Here is an 18,013-nt window from a genome sequence, read left to right on the forward strand (position 1 = left end):
CACCTGCCCCCTACAGGTCACAGGCTGCAGGGCAGCTCCATCACTGCAGGGTATCAGGTGCCTCCTGTGGAGAGGAGACGAGAGGACACCTGCCCCCTACAGGACACAGGCCGCAGGGCAGCTCCATCACTGCAGGGTATCAGGTGCCCCCTGTGGAGAGGAGACAAGAGGTGAGGACACCTGCCCCCTACAGGTCACAGGCTGCAGGGCAGCGCCATCACTGCAGGGTATCAGGTGCCTCCTGTGGAGAGGAGAGGAGAGGTGAGGACACCTGCCCCCTACAGGACACAGGCTGCAGGGCAGCTCCATCACTGCAGGGTATCAGGTGCCCCCTGTGGAGAGGAGACGAGAGGACACCTGCCCCCTACAGGACACAGGCTGCAGGGCAGCTCCATCACTGCAGGGCATCAGGTGCCTCCTGTGGAGAGGAGACGAGAGGTGAGGACACCTGCCCCCTACAGGACACAGGCTGCAGGGCAGCTCCATCACTGCAGGGCATCAGGTGCCCCCTGTGGAGAGGAGACGAGAGGTGAGGACACCTGCCCCCTACAGGACACAGGCTGCAGGGCAGCTCCATCACTGCAGGGCATCAGGTGCCTCCTGTGGAGAGGAGACGAGAGGTGAGGACACCTGCCCCCTACAGGTCACAGGCTGCAGGGCAGCGCCATCACTGCAGGGCATCAGGTGCCCCCTGTGGAGAGGAGACGAGAGGAGAGGACACCTGCCCCCTACAGGTCACAGGCTGCAGGGCAGCTCCATCACTGCAGGGTATCAGGTGCCTCCTGTGGAGAGGAGACGAGAGGACACCTGCCCCCTACAGGACACAGGCCGCAGGGCAGCTCCATCACTGCAGGGTATCAGGTGCCCCCTGTGGAGAGGAGACAAGAGGTGAGGACACCTGCCCCCTACAGGTCACAGGCTGCAGGGCAGCTCCATCACTGCAGGGTATCAGGTGCCCCCTGTGGAGAGGAGACGAGAGGACACCTGCCCCCTACAGGACACAGGCTGCAGGGCAGCTCCATCACTGCAGGGTATCAGGTGCCTCCTGTGGAGAGGAGACGAGAGGTGAGGACACCTGCCCCCTACAGGTCACAGGCTGCAGGGCAGCGCCATCACTGCAGGGCATCAGGTGCCTCCTGTGGAGAGGAGACGAGAGGAGAGGACACCTGCCCCCTACAGGTCACAGGCTGCAGGGCAGCTCCATCACTGCAGGGTATCAGGTGCCCCCTGTGGAGAGGAGACGAGAGGTGAGGACACCTGCCCCCTACAGGTCACAGGCTGCAGGGCAGCGCCATCACTGCAGGGTATCAGGTGCCTCCTGTGGAGAGGAGACGAGAGGTGAGGACACCTGCCCCCTACAGGACACAGGCTGCAGGGCAGCTCCATCACTGCAGGGTATCAGGTGCCTCCTGTGGAGAGGAGACGAGAGGAGAGGACACCTGCCCCCTACAGGTCACAGGCTGCAGGGCAGCTCCATCACTGCAGGGTATCAGGTGCCTCCTGTGGAGAGGAGACGAGAGGAGAGGACACCTGCCCCCTACAGGTCACAGGCTGCAGGGCAGCTCCATCACTGCAGGGTATCAGGTGCCTCCTGTGGAGAGGAGACGAGAGGAGTGGACACCTGCCCCCTACAGGTCACAGGCTGCAGGGCAGCTCCATCACTGCAGGGTATCAGGTGCCCCCTGTGGAGAGGAGACGAGAGGTGAGGACACCTGCCCCCTACAGGTCACAGGCTGCAGGGCAGCGCCATCACTGCAGGGTATCAGGTGCCTCCTGTGGAGAGGAGACGAGAGGAGAGGACACCTGCCCCCTACAGGTCACAGGCTGCAGGGCAGCGCCATCACTGCAGGGTATCAGGTGCCCCCTGTGGAGAGGAGACGAGAGGTGAGGACACCTGCCCCCTACAGGACACAGGCTGCAGGGCAGCTCCATCACTGCAGGGTATCAGGTGCCCCCTGTGGAGAGGAGACGAGAGGTGAGGACACCTGCCCCCTACAGGACACAGGCTGCAGGGCAGCTCCATCACTGCAGGGCATCAGGTGCCCCCTGTGGAGAGGAGACGAGAGGTGAGGACACCTGCCCCCTACAGGTCACAGGCTGCAGGGCAGCTCCATCACTGCAGGGTATCAGGTGCCCCCTGTGGAGAGGAGACGAGAGGTGAGGACACCTGCCCCCTACAGGTCACAGGCTGCAGGGCAGCGCCATCACTGCAGGGTATCAGGTGCCCCCTGTGGAGAGGAGACGAGAGGTGAGGACACCTGCCCCCTACAGGACACAGGCTGCAGGGCAGCGCCATCACTGCAGGGTATCAGGTGCCCCCTGTGGAGAGGAGACGAGAGGAGAGGACACCTGCCCCCTACAGGACACAGGCCGCAGGGCAGCTCCATCACTGCAGGGCATCAGGTGCCTCCTGTGGAGAGGAGACAAGAGGTGAGGACACCTGCCCCCTACAGGACACAGGCTGCAGGGCAGCTCCATCACTGCAGGGCATCAGGTGCCTCCTGTGGAGAGGAGACGAGAGGTGAGGACACCTGCCCCCTACAGGACACAGGCTGCAGGGCAGCTCCATCACTGCAGGGTATCAGGTGCCCCCTGTGGAGAAGAGACGAGAGGTGAGGACACCTGCCCCCTACAGGACACAGGCTGCAGGGCAGCGCCATCACTGCAGGGCATCAGGTGCCCCCTGTGGAGAGGAGACGAGAGGTGAGGACACCTGCCCCCTACAGGACACAGGCTGCAGGGCAGCTCCATCACTGCAGGGCATCAGGTGCCTCCTGTGGAGAGGAGACGAGAGGTGAGGACACCTGCCCCCTACAGGACACAGGCTGCAGGGCAGCTCCATCACTGCAGGGCATCAGGTGCCCCCTGTGGAGAGGAGACGAGAGGTGAGGACACCTGCCCCCTACAGGTCACAGGCTGCAGGGCAGCGCCATCACTGCAGGGTATCAGGTGCCTCCTGTGGAGAGGAGACGAGAGGAGAGGACACCTGCCCCCTACAGGTCACAGGCTGCAGGGCAGCTCCATCACTGCAGGGCATCAGGTGCCCCCTGTGGAGAGGAGACGAGAGGTGAGGACACCTGCCCCCTACAGGTCACAGGCTGCAGGGCAGCGCCATCACTGCAGGGTATCAGGTGCCTCCTGTGGAGAGGAGACAAGAGGTGAGGACACCTGCCCCCTACAGGACACAGGCTGCAGGGCAGCGCCATCACTGCAGGGTATCAGGTGCCCCCTGTGGAGAGGAGACGAAAGGACACCTGCCCCCTACAGGACACAGGCTGCAGGGCAGCTCCATCACTGCAGGGCATCAGGTGCCTCCTGTGGAGAGGAGACGAGAGGAGAGGACACCTGCCCCCTACAGGACACAGGCTGCAGGGCAGCTCCATCACTGCAGGGCATCAGGTGCCTCCTGTGGAGAGGAGACGAGAGGTGAGGACACCTGCCCCCTACAGGTCACAGGCTGCAGGGCAGCTCCATCACTGCAGGGTATCAGGTGCCTCCTGTGGAGAGGAGACGAGAGGTGAGGACACCTGCCCCCTACAGGTCACAGGCTGCAGGGCAGCTCCATCACTGCAGGGCATCAGGTGCCCCCTGTGGAGAGGAGACAAGAGGTGAGGACACCTGCCCCCTACAGGTCACAGGCTGCAGGGCAGCTCCATCACTGCAGGGCATCAGGTGCCCCCTGTGGAGAGGAGACGAGAGGAGAGGACACCTGCCCCCTACAGGACACAGGCTGCAGGGCAGCTCCATCACTGCAGGGTATCAGGTGCCCCCTGTGGAGAGGAGACGAGAGGTGAGGACACCTGCCCCCTACAGGTCACAGGCTGCAGGGCAGCTCCATCACTGCAGGGCATCAGGTGCCCCCTGTGGAGAGGAGACGAGAGGAGAGGACACCTGCCCCCTACAGGACACAGGCTGCAGGGCAGCTCCATCACTGCAGGGTATCAGGTGCCCCCTGTGGAGAGGAGACGAGAGGACACCTGCCCCCTACAGGACACAGGCTGCAGGGCAGCTCCATCACTGCAGGGTATCAGGTGCCTCCTGTGGAGAGGAGAGGTGAGGACACCTGCCCCCTACAGGACACAGGCTGCAGGGCAGCTCCATCACTGCAGGGTATCAGGTGCCCCCTGTGGAGAGGAGACGAGAGGACACCTGCCCCCTACAGGACACAGGCTGCAGGGCAGCTCCATCACTGCAGGGTATCAGGTGCCCCCTGTGGAGAGGAGACGAGAGGTGAGGACACCTGCCCCCTACAGGACACAGGCTGCAGGGCAGCTCCATCACTGCAGGGTATCAGGTGCCCCCTGTGGAGAGGAGACGAGAGGAGAGGACACCTGCCCCCTACAGGTCACAGGCTGCAGGGCAGCGCCATCACTGCAGGGTATCAGGTGCCTCCTGTGGAGAGGAGACGAGAGGTGAGGACACCTGCCCCCTACAGGACACAGGCTGCAGGGCAGCTCCATCACTGCAGGGTATCAGGTGCCTCCTGTGGAGAGGAGACGAGAGGAGAGGACACCTGCCCCCTACAGGTCACAGGCTGCAGGGCAGCTCCATCACTGCAGGGTATCAGGTGCCTCCTGTGGAGAGGAGACGAGAGGAGAGGACACCTGCCCCCTACAGGACACAGGCTGCAGGGCAGCTCTATCACTGCAGGGTATCAGGTGCCCCCTGTGGAGAGGAGACGAGAGGTGAGGACACCTGCCCCCTACAGGACACAGGCTGCAGGGCAGCTCCATCACTGCAGGGTATCAGGTGCCTCCTGTGGAGAGGAGACGAGAGGAGAGGACACCTGCCCCCTACAGGTCACAGGCTGCAGGGCAGCTCCATCACTGCAGGGTATCAGGTGCCCCCTGTGGAGAGGAGACGAGAGGTGAGGACACCTGCCCCCTACAGGTCACAGGCTGCAGGGCAGCGCCATCACTGCAGGGTATCAGGTGCCTCCTGTGGAGAGGAGACGAGAGGAGAGGACACCTGCCCCCTACAGGTCACAGGCTGCAGGGCAGCTCCATCACTGCAGGGCATCAGGTGCCCCCTGTGGAGAGGAGAGGACACCTGCCCCCTACAGGTCACAGGCTGCAGGGCAGCGCCATCACTGCAGGGTATCAGGTGCCCCCTGTGGAGAGGAGACGAGAGGTGAGGACACCTGCCCCCTACAGGACACAGGCTGCAGGGCAGCTCCATCACTGCAGGGTATCAGGTGCCCCCTGTGGAGAGGAGACGAGAGGTGAGGACACCTGCCCCCTACAGGACACAGGCTGCAGGGCAGCTCCATCACTGCAGGGCATCAGGTGCCCCCTGTGGAGAGGAGACGAGAGGTGAGGACACCTGCCCCCTACAGGTCACAGGCTGCAGGGCAGCTCCATCACTGCAGGGTATCAGGTGCCCCCTGTGGAAAGGAGACGAGAGGTGAGGACACCTGCCCCCTACAGGTCACAGGCTGCAGGGCAGCGCCATCACTGCAGGGTATCAGGTGCCCCCTGTGGAGAGGAGACGAGAGGTGAGGACACCTGCCCCCTACAGGACACAGGCTGCAGGGCAGCGCCATCACTGCAGGGTATCAGGTGCCCCCTGTGGAGAGGAGACGAGAGGAGAGGACACCTGCCCCCTACAGGACACAGGCCGCAGGGCAGCTCCATCACTGCAGGGCATCAGGTGCCTCCTGTGGAGAGGAGACAAGAGGTGAGGACACCTGCCCCCTACAGGACACAGGCTGCAGGGCAGCTCCATCACTGCAGGGCATCAGGTGCCTCCTGTGGAGAGGAGACGAGAGGTGAGGACACCTGCCCCCTACAGGACACAGGCTGCAGGGCAGCGCCATCACTGCAGGGCATCAGGTGCCCCCTGTGGAGAGGAGACGAGAGGTGAGGACACCTGCCCCCTACAGGACACAGGCTGCAGGGCAGCTCCATCACTGCAGGGCATCAGGTGCCCCCTGTGGAGAGGAGACGAGAGGTGAGGACACCTGCCCCCTACAGGACACAGGCTGCAGGGCAGCTCCATCACTGCAGGGCATCAGGTGCCCCATGTGGAGAGGAGACGAGAGGAGAGGACACCTGCCCCCTACAGGTCACAGGCTGCAGGGCAGCTCCATCACTGCAGGGCATCAGGTGCCCCCTGTGGAGAGGAGACGAGAGGTGAGGACACCTGCCCCCTACAGGTCACAGGCTGCAGGGCAGCGCCATCACTGCAGGGTATCAGGTGCCTCCTGTGGAGAGGAGACGAGAGGAGAGGACACCTGCCCCCTACAGGACACAGGCCGCAGGGCAGCTCCATCACTGCAGGGTATCAGGTGCCTCCTGTGGAGAGGAGACGAGAGGTGAGGACACCTGCCCCCTACAGGTCACAGGCTGCAGGGCAGCTCCATCACTGCAAGGTATCAGGTGCCCCCTGTGGAGAGGAGACGAGAGGTGAGGACACCTGCCCCCTACAGGTCACAGGCTGCAGGGCAGCGCCATCACTGCAGGGTATCAGGTGCCTCCTGTGGAGAGGAGACGAGAGGAGAGGACACCTGCCCCCTACAGGTCACAGGCCGCAGGGCAGCTCCATCACTGCAGGGTATCAGGTGCCTCCTGTGGAGAGGAGACGAGAGGTGAGGACACCTGCCCCCTACAGGTCACAGGCTGCAGGGCAGCGCCATCACTGCAGGGTATCAGGTGCCTCCTGTGGAGAGGAGACGAGAGGAGAGGACACCTGCCCCCTACAGGTCACAGGCTGCAGGGCAGCTCCATCACTGCAGGGCATCAGGTGCCCCCTGTGGAGAGGAGACGAGAGGTGAGGACACCTGCCCCCTACAGGTCACAGGCTGCAGGGCAGCTCCATCACTGCAGGGCATCAGGTGCCCCCTGTGGAGAGGAGACGAGAGGTGAGGACACCTGCCCCCTACAGGTCACAGGCTGCAGGGCAGCGCCATCACTGCAGGGTATCAGGTGCCTCCTGTGGAGAGGAGACAAGAGGTGAGGACACCTGCCCCCTACAGGACACAGGCTGCAGGGCAGCGCCATCACTGCAGGGTATCAGGTGCCTCCTGTGGAGAGGAGACAAGAGGTGAGGACACCTGCCCCCTACAGGACACAGGCTGCAGGGCAGCTCCATCACTGCAGGGCATCAGGTGCCTCCTGTGGAGAGGAGAGGACACCTGCCCCCTACAGGTCACAGGCTGCAGGGCAGCTCCATCACTGCAGGGTATCAGGTGCCTCCTGTGGAGAGGAGACGAGAGGTGAGGACACCTGCCCCCTACAGGTCACAGGCTGCAGGGCAGCTCCATCACTGCAGGGCATCAGGTGCCCCCTGTGGAGAGGAGACGAGAGGAGAGGACACCTGCCCCCTACAGGACACAGGCTGCAGGGCAGCTCCATCACTGCAGGGTATCAGGTGCCTCCTGTGGAGAGGAGACGAGAGGACACCTGCCCCCTACAGGTCACAGGCTGCAGGGCAGCTCCATCACTGCAGGGTATCAGGTGCCTCCTGTGGAGAGGAGACAAGAGGAGAGGAGACGAGAGGTGAGGACACCTGCCCCCTACAGGACACAGGCTGCAGGGCAGCTCCATCACTGCAGGGCATCAGGTGCCCCCTGTGGAGAGGAGACGAGAGGACACCTGCCCCCTACAGGACACAGGCTGCAGGGCAGCTCCATCACTGCAGGGCATCAGGTGCCTCCTGTGGAGAGGAGAGGACACCTGCCCCCTACAGGTCACAGGCTGCAGGGCAGCTCCATCACTGCAGGGTATCAGGTGCCCCCTGTGGAGAGGAGACGAGAGGTGAGGACACCTGCCCCCTACAGGACACAGGCTGCAGGGCAGCTCCATCACTGCAGGGCATCAGGTGCCCCCTGTGGAGAGGAGACGAGAGGTGAGGACACCTGCCCCCTACAGGACACAGGCTGCAGGGCAGCTCCATCACTGCAGGGTATCAGGTGCCCCCTGTGGAGAGGAGACGAGAGGAGAGGACACCTGCCCCCTACAGGACACAGGCTGCAGGGCAGCTCCATCACTGCAGGGCATCAGGTGCCTCCTGTGGAGAGGAGAGGACACCTGCCCCCTACAGGTCACAGGCTGCAGGGCAGCTCCATCACTGCAGGGTATCAGGTGCCTCCTGTGGAGAGGAGACGAGAGGTGAGGACACCTGCCCCCTACAGGTCACAGGCTGCAGGGCAGCTCCATCACTGCAGGGCATCAGGTGCCCCCTGTGGAGAGGAGACGAGAGGAGAGGACACCTGCCCCCTACAGGACACAGGCTGCAGGGCAGCTCCATCACTGCAGGGTATCAGGTGCCTCCTGTGGAGAGGAGACGAGAGGACACCTGCCCCCTACAGGTCACAGGCTGCAGGGCAGCTCCATCACTGCAGGGTATCAGGTGCCTCCTGTGGAGAGGAGACAAGAGGAGAGGAGACGAGAGGAGAGGACACCTGCCCCCTACAGGACACAGGCTGCAGGGCAGCTCCATCACTGCAGGGCATCAGGTGCCCCCTGTGGAGAGGAGACGAGAGGACACCTGCCCCCTACAGGACACAGGCTGCAGGGCAGCTTCATCACTGCAGGGCATCAGGTGCCCCCTGTGGAGAGGAGACGAGAGGAGAGGACACCTGCCCCCTACAGGACACAGGCTGCAGGGCAGCTCCATCACTGCAGGGCATCAGGTGCCCCCTGTGGAGAGGAGACGAGAGGTGAGGACACCTGCCCCCTACAGGACACAGGCTGCAGGGCAGCTCCATCACTGCAGGTTATCAGGTGCCCCCTGTGGAGAGAAGACGAGAGGTGAGGACACCTGCCCCCTACAGGACACAGGCTGCAGGGCAGCGCCATCACTGCAGGGTATCAGGTGCCCCCTGTGGAGAGGAGACGAGAGGAGAGGACACCTGCCCCCTACAGGACACAGGCTGCAGGGCAGCTCCATCACTGCAGGGTATCAGGTGCCTCCTGTGGAGAGGAGACGAGAGGAGAGGACACCTGCCCCCTACAGGTCACAGGCTGCAGGGCAGCGCCATCACTGCAGGGTATCAGGTGCCCCCTGTGGAGAGGAGACGAGAGGTGAGGACACCTGCCCCCTACAGGACACAGGCTGCAGGGCAGCTCCATCACTGCAGGGTATCAGGTGCCCCCTGTGGAGAGGAGACGAGAGGTGAGGACACCTGCCCCCTACAGGACACAGGCTGCAGGGCAGCTCCATCACTGCAGGGTATCAGGTGCCTCCTGTGGAGAGGAGACGAGAGGTGAGGACACCTGCCCCCTACAGGACACAGGCTGCAGGGCAGCGCCATCACTGCAGGGTATCAGGTGCCTCCTGTGGAGAGGAGACGAGAGGAGAGGACACCTGCCCCCTACAGGTCACAGGCTGCAGGGCAGCTCCATCACTGCAGGGCATCAGGTGCCCCCTGTGGAGAGGAGACGAGAGGTGAGGACACCTGCCCCCTACAGGTCACAGGCTGCAGGGCAGCTCCATCACTGCAGGGCATCAGGTGCCTCCTGTGGAGAGGAGACAAGAGGTGAGGACACCTGCCCCCTACAGGTCACAGGCTGCAGGGCAGCTCCATCACTGCAGGGTATCAGGTGCCCCCTGTGGAGAGGAGAGGACACCTGCCCCCTACAGGTCACAGGCTGCAGGGCAGCTCCATCACTGCAGGGCATCAGGTGCCTCCTGTGGAGAGGAGACGAGAGGACACCTGCCCCCTACAGGACACAGGCTGCAGGGCAGCTCCATCACTGCAGGGCATCAGGTGCCTCCTGTGGAGAGGAGACGAGAGGACACCTGCCCCCTACAGGACACAGGCTGCAGGGCAGCGCCATCACTGCAGGGCATCAGGTGCCTCCTGTGGAGAGGAGACGAGAGGAGAGGACACCTGCCCCCTACAGGACACAGGCTGCAGGGCAGCTCCATCACTGCAGGGCATCAGGTGCCTCCTGTGGAGAGGAGACGAGAGGACACCTGCCCCCTACAGGACACAGGCTGCAGGGCAGCGCCATCACTGCAGGGTATCAGGTGCCCCCTGTGGAGAGGAGACGAGAGGTGAGGACACCTGCCCCCTACAGGACACAGGCTGCAGGGCAGCTCCATCACTGCAGGGCATCAGGTGCCCCCTGTGGAGAGGAGACGAGAGGTGAGGACACCTGCCCCCTACAGGACACAGGCTGCAGGGCAGCTCCATCACTGCAGGGCATCAGGTGCCCCCTGTGGAGAGGAGACGAGAGGTGAGGACACCTGCCCCCTACAGGACACAGGCTGCAGGGCAGCTCCATCACTGCAGGGTATCAGGTGCCCCCTGTGGAGAGGAGACGAGAGGAGAGGACACCTGCCCCCTACAGGTCACAGGCTGCAGGGCAGCTCCATCACTGCAGGGCATCAGGTGCCTCCTGTGGAGAGGAGACGAGAGGACACCTGCCCCCTACAGGACACAGGCTGCAGGGCAGCGCCATCACTGCAGGGTATCAGGTGCCCCCTGTGGAGAGGAGACGAGAGGTGAGGACACCTGCCCCCTACAGGACACAGGCTGCAGGGCAGCTCCATCACTGCAGGGCATCAGGTGCCCCCTGTGGAGAGGAGACGAGAGGTGAGGACACCTGCCCCCTACAGGACACAGGCTGCAGGGCAGCTCCATCACTGCAGGGCATCAGGTGCCCCCTGTGGAGAGGAGACGAGAGGTGAGGACACCTGCCCCCTACAGGACACAGGCTGCAGGGCAGCTCCATCACTGCAGGGCATCAGGTGCCCCCTGTGGAGAGGAGAGGACACCTGCCCCCTACAGGTCACAGGCTGCAGGGCAGCTCCATCACTGCAGGGTATCAGGTGCCTCCTGTGGAGAGGAGACGAGAGGAGAGGACACCTGCCCCCTACAGGACACAGGCTGCAGGGCAGCGCCATCACTGCAGGGCATCAGGTGCCCCCTGTGGAGAGGAGACGAGAGGAGAGGACACCTGCCCCCTACAGGTCACAGGCTGCAGGGCAGCTCCATCACTGCAGGGCATCAGGTGCCCCCTGTGGAGAGGAGACGAGAGGAGAGGACACCTGCCCCCTACAGGTCACAGGCTGCAGGGCAGCTCCATCACTGCAGGGCATCAGGTGCCCCCTGTGGAGAGGAGACGAGAGGACACCTGCCCCCTACAGGACACAGGCTGCAGGGCAGCTCCATCACTGCAGGGTATCAGGTGCCCCCTGTGGAGAGGAGACGAGAGGTGAGGACACCTGCCCCCTACAGGTCACAGGCTGCAGGGCAGCTCCATCACTGCAGGGTATCAGGTGCCCCCTGTGGAGAGGAGACGAGAGGAGAGGACACCTGCCCCCTACAGGTCACAGGCTGCAGGGCAGCTCCATCACTGCAGGGTATCAGGTGCCTCCTGTGGAGAGGAGACGAGAGGAGAGGACACCTGCCCCCTACAGGACACAGGCAGCAGGGCAGCGCCATCACTGCAGGGTATCAGGTGCCCCCTGTGGAGAGGAGACGAGAGGTGAGGACACCTGCCCCCTACAGGACACAGGCAGCAGGGCAGCGCCATCACTGCAGGGCATCAGGTGCCTCCTGTGGAGAGGAGACGAGAGGTAAGGACATGACATCCTCTGTGCTGCTGTGAGGAGGTGACAGGTCAGGACACACTCTCCCCCTCAGTGTGGGCGGGGTCATAGGTCGCCGCTGATTAGAGGACTGAGTCTAAACTCAAACAAAGGGCGCAGCTCCTTCCGGCGGGTGTGCGGGGTTTGCGGGCCCTGCGGCTCCTGCCCTCTCACAGCCGCACTCTCCAGGCTGAGACACTTACCTCAGAGACGGCCGCCTCACTGCTGCTGGGACAATAAACAGTGGAAGGGGCGGAGCCAACCAATCAGCAGCCGGGCTATTGTCACGTGATACCGGAAGCACGTGCGGACCGCTGGACCCCGGTGCTGAGAGAGAGCGCGGCGGGCGGACTGGGGCGAGATCACGTGACTGCAGCCGATACAGGCGGCCTGTGTATACAGCGAGGGTGTACACCGCACACAGGTATCTGTACACAGGGCACACCGCACACAGGTATCTGTACACAGGGCACACCGCACACAGGTATCTGTACACAGGGCACACCGCACACAGGTATCTGTACACAGGGCACACCGCACACAGGTATCTGTACACAGGGCACACCGCACACAGGTATCTGTACACAGGGCACACCGCACACAGGTATCTGTACACAGGGCACACCGCACACAGGTATCTGTACACAGGGCACACCGCACACAGGTATCTGTACACAGGGCACACCGCACACAGGTATCTGTACACGGGGCACACCGCACACAGGTATCTGTACAGAGGGCACACCGCACACAGGTATCTGTACAGAGGGCACACCGCACACAGGTATCTGTACACAGGGCACACCGCACACAGGTATCTGTACACAGGGCACACCGCACACAGGTATCTGTACACAGGGCACACCGCACACAGGTATCTGTACAGAGGGCACACCGCACACAGGTATCTGTACACAGGGCACACCGCACACAGGTATCTGTACACAGGGCACACCGCACACAGGTATCTGTACACAGGGCACACCGCACACAGGTATCTGTACACAGGGCACACCGCACACAGGTATCTGTACACAGGGCACACCGCACACAGGTATCTGTACAGAGGGCACACCGCACACAGGTATCTGTACACAGGGCACACCGCACACAGGTATCTGTACACAGGGCACACCGCACACAGGTATCTGTACACAGGGCACACCGCACACAGGTATCTGTACACAGGGCACACCGCACACAGGTATCTGTACACAGGGCACACCGCACACAGGTATCTGTACACAGGGCACACCGCACACAGGTATCTGTACACAGGGCACACCGCACACAGGTATCTGTACACAGGGCACACCGCACACAGGTATCTGTACACAGGGCACACCGCACACAGGTATCTGTACACAGGGCACACCGCACACAGGTATCTGTACACAGGGCACACCGCACACAGGTATCTGTACACAGGGCACACCGCACACAGGTATCTGTACACAGGGCACACCGCACACAGGTATCTGTACACAGGGCACACCGCACACAGGTATCTGTACACAGGGCACACCGCACACAGGTATCTGTACACAGGGCACACCGCACACAGGTATCTGTACACAGGGCACACCGCACACAGGTATCTGTACACAGGGAACACCGCACACAGGTATCTGTACACAGGGCACACCGCACACAGGTATCTGTACACAGGGCACACCGCACACAGGTATCTGTACACAGGGCACACCGCACACAGGTATCTGTACACAGGGCACACCGCACACAGGTATCTGTACAGAGGGCACACCGCACACAGGTATCTGTACACAGGGCACACCGCACACAGGTATCTGTACACAGGGCACACCGCACACAGGTATCTGTACAGAGGGCACACCGCACACAGGTATCTGTACACAGGGCACACCGCACACAGGTATCTGTACACAGGGCACACCGCACACAGGTATCTGTACACAGGGCACACCGCACACAGGTATCTGTACACAGGGCACACCGCACACAGGTATCTGTACACAGGGCACACCGCACACAGGTATCTGTACAGAGGGCACACCGCACACAGGTATCTGTACAGAGGGCACACCGCACACAGGTATCTGTACACAGGGCACACCGCGCACAGGTATCTGTACAGAGGGCACACCGCACACAGGGCACACCGCACACAGGGCACACCGCACACAGGTATCTGTACAGAGGGCACACCGCACACAGGTATCTGTACACAGGGCACACCGCACACAGGTATCTGTACAGAGGGCACACCGCACACAGGTATCTGTACACAGGGCACACCGCACACAGGGCACACCGCACACAGGGCACACCGCACACAGGTATCTGTACAGAGGGCACACCGCACACAGGTATCTGTACACAGGGCACACCGCACACAGGTATCTGTACAGAGGGCACACCGCACACAGGTATCTGTACACAGGGCACACCGCACACAGGTATCTGTACACAGGGCACACCGCACACAGGTATCTGTACAGAGGGCACACCGCACACACACTACATACATGTACACCCCAGTAGTGCACCCTGTAGTGCACCCCTGTAGTACACCCGAGTAGTACACCCGAGTAGTACACCCCAGTAGTACACCCCAGTATACACCCCAGTAAACACCCCAGTAGTACACCCCAGTAGTGAACCCTGTATACACCCCTGTGTGCACCCCAGTAGTACACCCCAGTAGTACACCGCAGTATACACCCCAGTATACACCCCAGTATACACCCCAGTATACACCCCAGTATACACCCCTGTGTGCACCCCAGTATACACCCCTGTGTGCACCCCAGTAGTACACCCCAGTAGTACACCCCAGTAGTACACCCCAGTAGTACACCCCAGTAGTACACCCCAGTAGTACACCGCAGTAGTACACCCCAGTATACACCCCAGTGTACACCCCAGTAGTACACCCCAGTAGTACACCCCAGTAGTACACCCCAGTAGTACACCCCAGTATACACCCCTGTGTGCACCGCAGTAGTACACCCCAGTAGTACACCCCAGTAGTACACCCCAGTAGTACACCCCAGTAGTACACCCCAGTAGTACACCGCAGTAGTACACCCCAGTAGTACACCCCAGTAGTACACCCCAGTATACACCCCAGTAGTACACCCCAGTATACACCCCAGTAGTACACCCCAGTAGTACACCCCAGTAGTACACCCCAGTATACACCCCTGTGTGCACCGCAGTATACACCCCAGTAGTACACCCCAGTAGTACACCCCAGTAGTACACCCCAGTATACACCGCAGTAATACACCCCAGTAATACACCCCAGTAGTACACCCCAGTAGTACACCCCAGTATACACCCCAGTATACACCCTGTAGTGCACCCTGTATTAGGGTGTTTCATTTTGCTCTGATAAAGAAGTCTAACGAGCCGCTCAGGGACAAACAGCAAAAACAATTCTTGTTGAGGGTCGAGCGTCACCGAGCTAACGAAAGAAGGGGCTGCATCGGTCAAAGGGGGTTAACCCTTTCAGGACAGGGCCAGTTTTCACCTTTCTGCCCAGGCCATTTTTAGCAAATCTGACCAGTGTCCCTTTATGTGGTGATAACTGTAAAACGCTTTGACTTATCCCGGCCGTTCTGAGATTCTCGTCACATATTGTACTTCATGACACTGGTAAAATTAAGTCCAAAAATTTAATTTATAAAAGAATACCAAAAATTTGCAAATTTCAATTTCTCTACTTCTATAATAGATAGTAATACCTCCAAAAATAGTTAGTACTTTACATTCCCCATATGTCTACTTCATGTTTGGATCTTTTTGAAAATTACATTTTATTTTTTGGGGACGTTAGAACTTTAGAAGCAAATGTTTATTTTTAAGAACATTTCCAAAAAACTATTTTTTTCAGGACCAGTTCAGTTATGAAGTCACTTTTTGGGTCTTACATATTAGAAACTGTAGCGGAGTGCGATATTAGAATCCACGATCTCCGCTGGTATAACCGGTAAATCCACAGTCCGCGCTGAACAGTAAGGCAATGTTCCCAATGCTCCCAATAACCGGACGAGACACAGTCTGGGAGTCAACTGACTTTACTAGGCACAGCACACATGTTACAAACCCCTCAACAGCCTCATTTACATACAATAGGGTGAATAGATTACTATAATACAAGGAAAGGTGGGGCAGACAATAGCAAGGGCTGATGGGAGGTTGAGGGGGGTGTATGGACAGCCGAACCTAAAATAATATAAAAGAGTCCATCTGTTACAGCCCAATATACATAGCAAAACAGATATAGCATACAGCACCCCCTACAGACAACCTTTCTTACATTATAGTCCAGAAGTGGCGAGGTTTGCCACAATGCTCCCCCAGAACCAAGCCGGCATACACAGTCTGATCCCAACGGATCGGCTTGGGGATGTCCGGTGAGTACTCACAGATCACTTTTCAAGTTCAGTTTGTCTGGATAACCCGTCGGCGTTACCGTTTTGTTTCCCTGGGCGGTAGTGGATGGTAAAGTCAAACGGCTGCAGCGCCAAACTCCAGCGCAGCAGCCTGGCATTGTCTCCAGCCACACGGTTTAGCCGCACCAACGGGTTGTGATCTGTGAGTAAGGAAAAAGGTTGTCCATACAAGTACGGCTGTAACTTTTTGAGGGCCCACACCACGGCCAGGCACTCCTTCTCAATGGCGGCATAGCTTACTTCTCGTGGCAATAACTTTCGGCTCAAGTAAGCTACGGGGTGTTCTCCGCCATCGGCTCCAACCTGGCTCAGCACTGCTCCCAATCCAAACATTGAAGCGTCTGTGTGAACCAGAAACCTTTTAGTTGGATCCGGAGCAGCAAGTACGGGAGCATTAGTTAGAGCAGTCTTCAGTTGTTGGAAGGCCTGATCACACTCTGGGGCCCAGACCACCTGTCGAGGCAGATTCTTACGTGTCAAGTCAGTCAGGGGTTTGGCCAGGGCGCTATAATTGGGCACGAATTTTCTATAGTACCCTGCGGTACCCAGAAACGCTAGCACTTGGGTTTTTGTCCTAGGGGTGGGCCATTTAGCTACAGCTTCCACTTTAGCTGGTTCCGGTTTCTGTTGCCCGCTTCCCACCCGGTGGCCCAAGTACTGCACTTCGGCCATCCCTATATGACACTTGCTGGGTTTCAGCGTTAACCCTGCCTCTCCAATACGATCTAGGATGGCCCCTATGTGTTGTAGGTGCTCTGCCCAGGTCTGGCTGAATATAGCGATGTCATCTAAGTAGGCACAGGCGTATTCCTGGAATCCGTCCAGTAACCGATCTACCATCCGCTGAAAAGTTGCCGGAGCGTTTTTCATCCCGAATGGCATGACCCGAAATTGATACAGGCCAAACGGGGTGACAAACGCTGACTTGGGGATGGCATCTTCGGCTAGTGGAATCTGCCAGTATCCCTTACATAAATCTATGGTAGTGAGATACTGGCCCCGTGCCATCTTATCCAGCAGCTCGTCTATCCGAGGCATCGGATAGGCATCAGACACCGTTTTGTCATTTAGCCTCCGGTAGTCGACACAGAAACGTGTCGTGCCGTCCTTCTTGGGTACCAGCACTACCGGCGATGCCCAGGGGCTATCGGAAGGTTCGATAACCCCTAGCTGCAACATCTCGTCAATTTCAGTTTTCATATGTGTCCTGACTGCTTCAGGGACGCGATATGGAGTCTGCCGCATAGGTAGCTGTCCCGGGGTTTCGACTCGGTGGGTGGCTAGCGGAGTGTACCCAGGCACATTGGAGAAGGTAGCCCCTTTAGCTATAATCAGCTCTTGTACCTGGGCACGCTCCTGAGGGCTTAGCCGCTCCCCCAGCTGAACCCCCTTGGACGGCTCTGTCTGTTCTTCCTGTTCTAATAGGTCAGGTAGGGGCAGATTCTCCTGATCCTCAGAGGCTGAGGCGCATATCGCCGCCACGTCCTCTATCCTCTCATGGTAGGGTTTGAGCATGTTTATATGGAGCATGCGTCTCTTCCCTACCCCTGAGCAGGGGCCAATCACATAGGTGGTGTCACATCTCTGCTCCACCACCTGGTATGGGCCTTGCCAGATGGCCTGCAGCTTGTCGGTGCGGACGGGTTTTAGAATCAAAACCTTCTGCCCCACTTGAAAGCTGCGGTCTCTGGCTCCCCTATCGTACCAGCGGCGCTGGCGCTGCTGGGCCGCCCGGAGGTTGGTGCGCACAGTCTGAGTCAGCGCCTCCAGACGGTCCCGGAACTCCAGTACGTAAGATACGATAGGGGTTCCATCTGGGCTACTCTCACCCTCCCAATGCTCCCTAATTAGGTCTAACGGCCCTCGTACCCTCCTTCCAAACAGTAATTCAAACGGAGAAAACCCTGTCGATTCTTGGGGTACCTCCCTGTATGCGAAGAGCAGGTGGGGTAAAAACCGCTCCCAGTCTTTGTGCGCTTCTCCAAACGTACGGAGCATTTGTTTCAGCGTACCGTTAAATCTTTCGCATAGGCCAT

The 18,013-nt window shown here is 60.1% G+C and overlaps 2 protein-coding genes across 3 annotated transcripts in view; one reads left to right on the forward strand and one right to left on the reverse strand.

Moving 5' to 3' along the window:
- The window catches only part of FBXL6 (F-box and leucine rich repeat protein 6), a 40,939-nt gene extending 29,151 nt beyond the window's left edge, over positions 1-11,788 (reverse strand). The window contains exon 1 of the mRNA XM_040433724.1: positions 11,742-11,788. The gene's annotated coding sequence lies outside the window, so the exon portion shown is untranslated. The remainder of the gene's footprint in view (positions 1-11,741) is intronic.
- Positions 11,789-11,860: 72 nt separating this feature from the next.
- SLC52A2 (solute carrier family 52 member 2) overlaps positions 11,861-18,013 on the forward strand; it is a 129,440-nt gene continuing 123,287 nt past the window's right edge. The window contains exon 1 of one of the 2 annotated variants that reach the window (XM_040433728.1): positions 11,861-11,894. The gene's annotated coding sequence lies outside the window, so the exon portion shown is untranslated. The other variant, XM_040433727.1, reaches the window with a different exon arrangement.

This window comes from Bufo bufo, chromosome 5 (genome assembly GCF_905171765.1).
Source record: "Bufo bufo chromosome 5, aBufBuf1.1, whole genome shotgun sequence".
Classification (NCBI taxonomy): domain Eukaryota; kingdom Metazoa; phylum Chordata; class Amphibia; order Anura; family Bufonidae; genus Bufo; species Bufo bufo.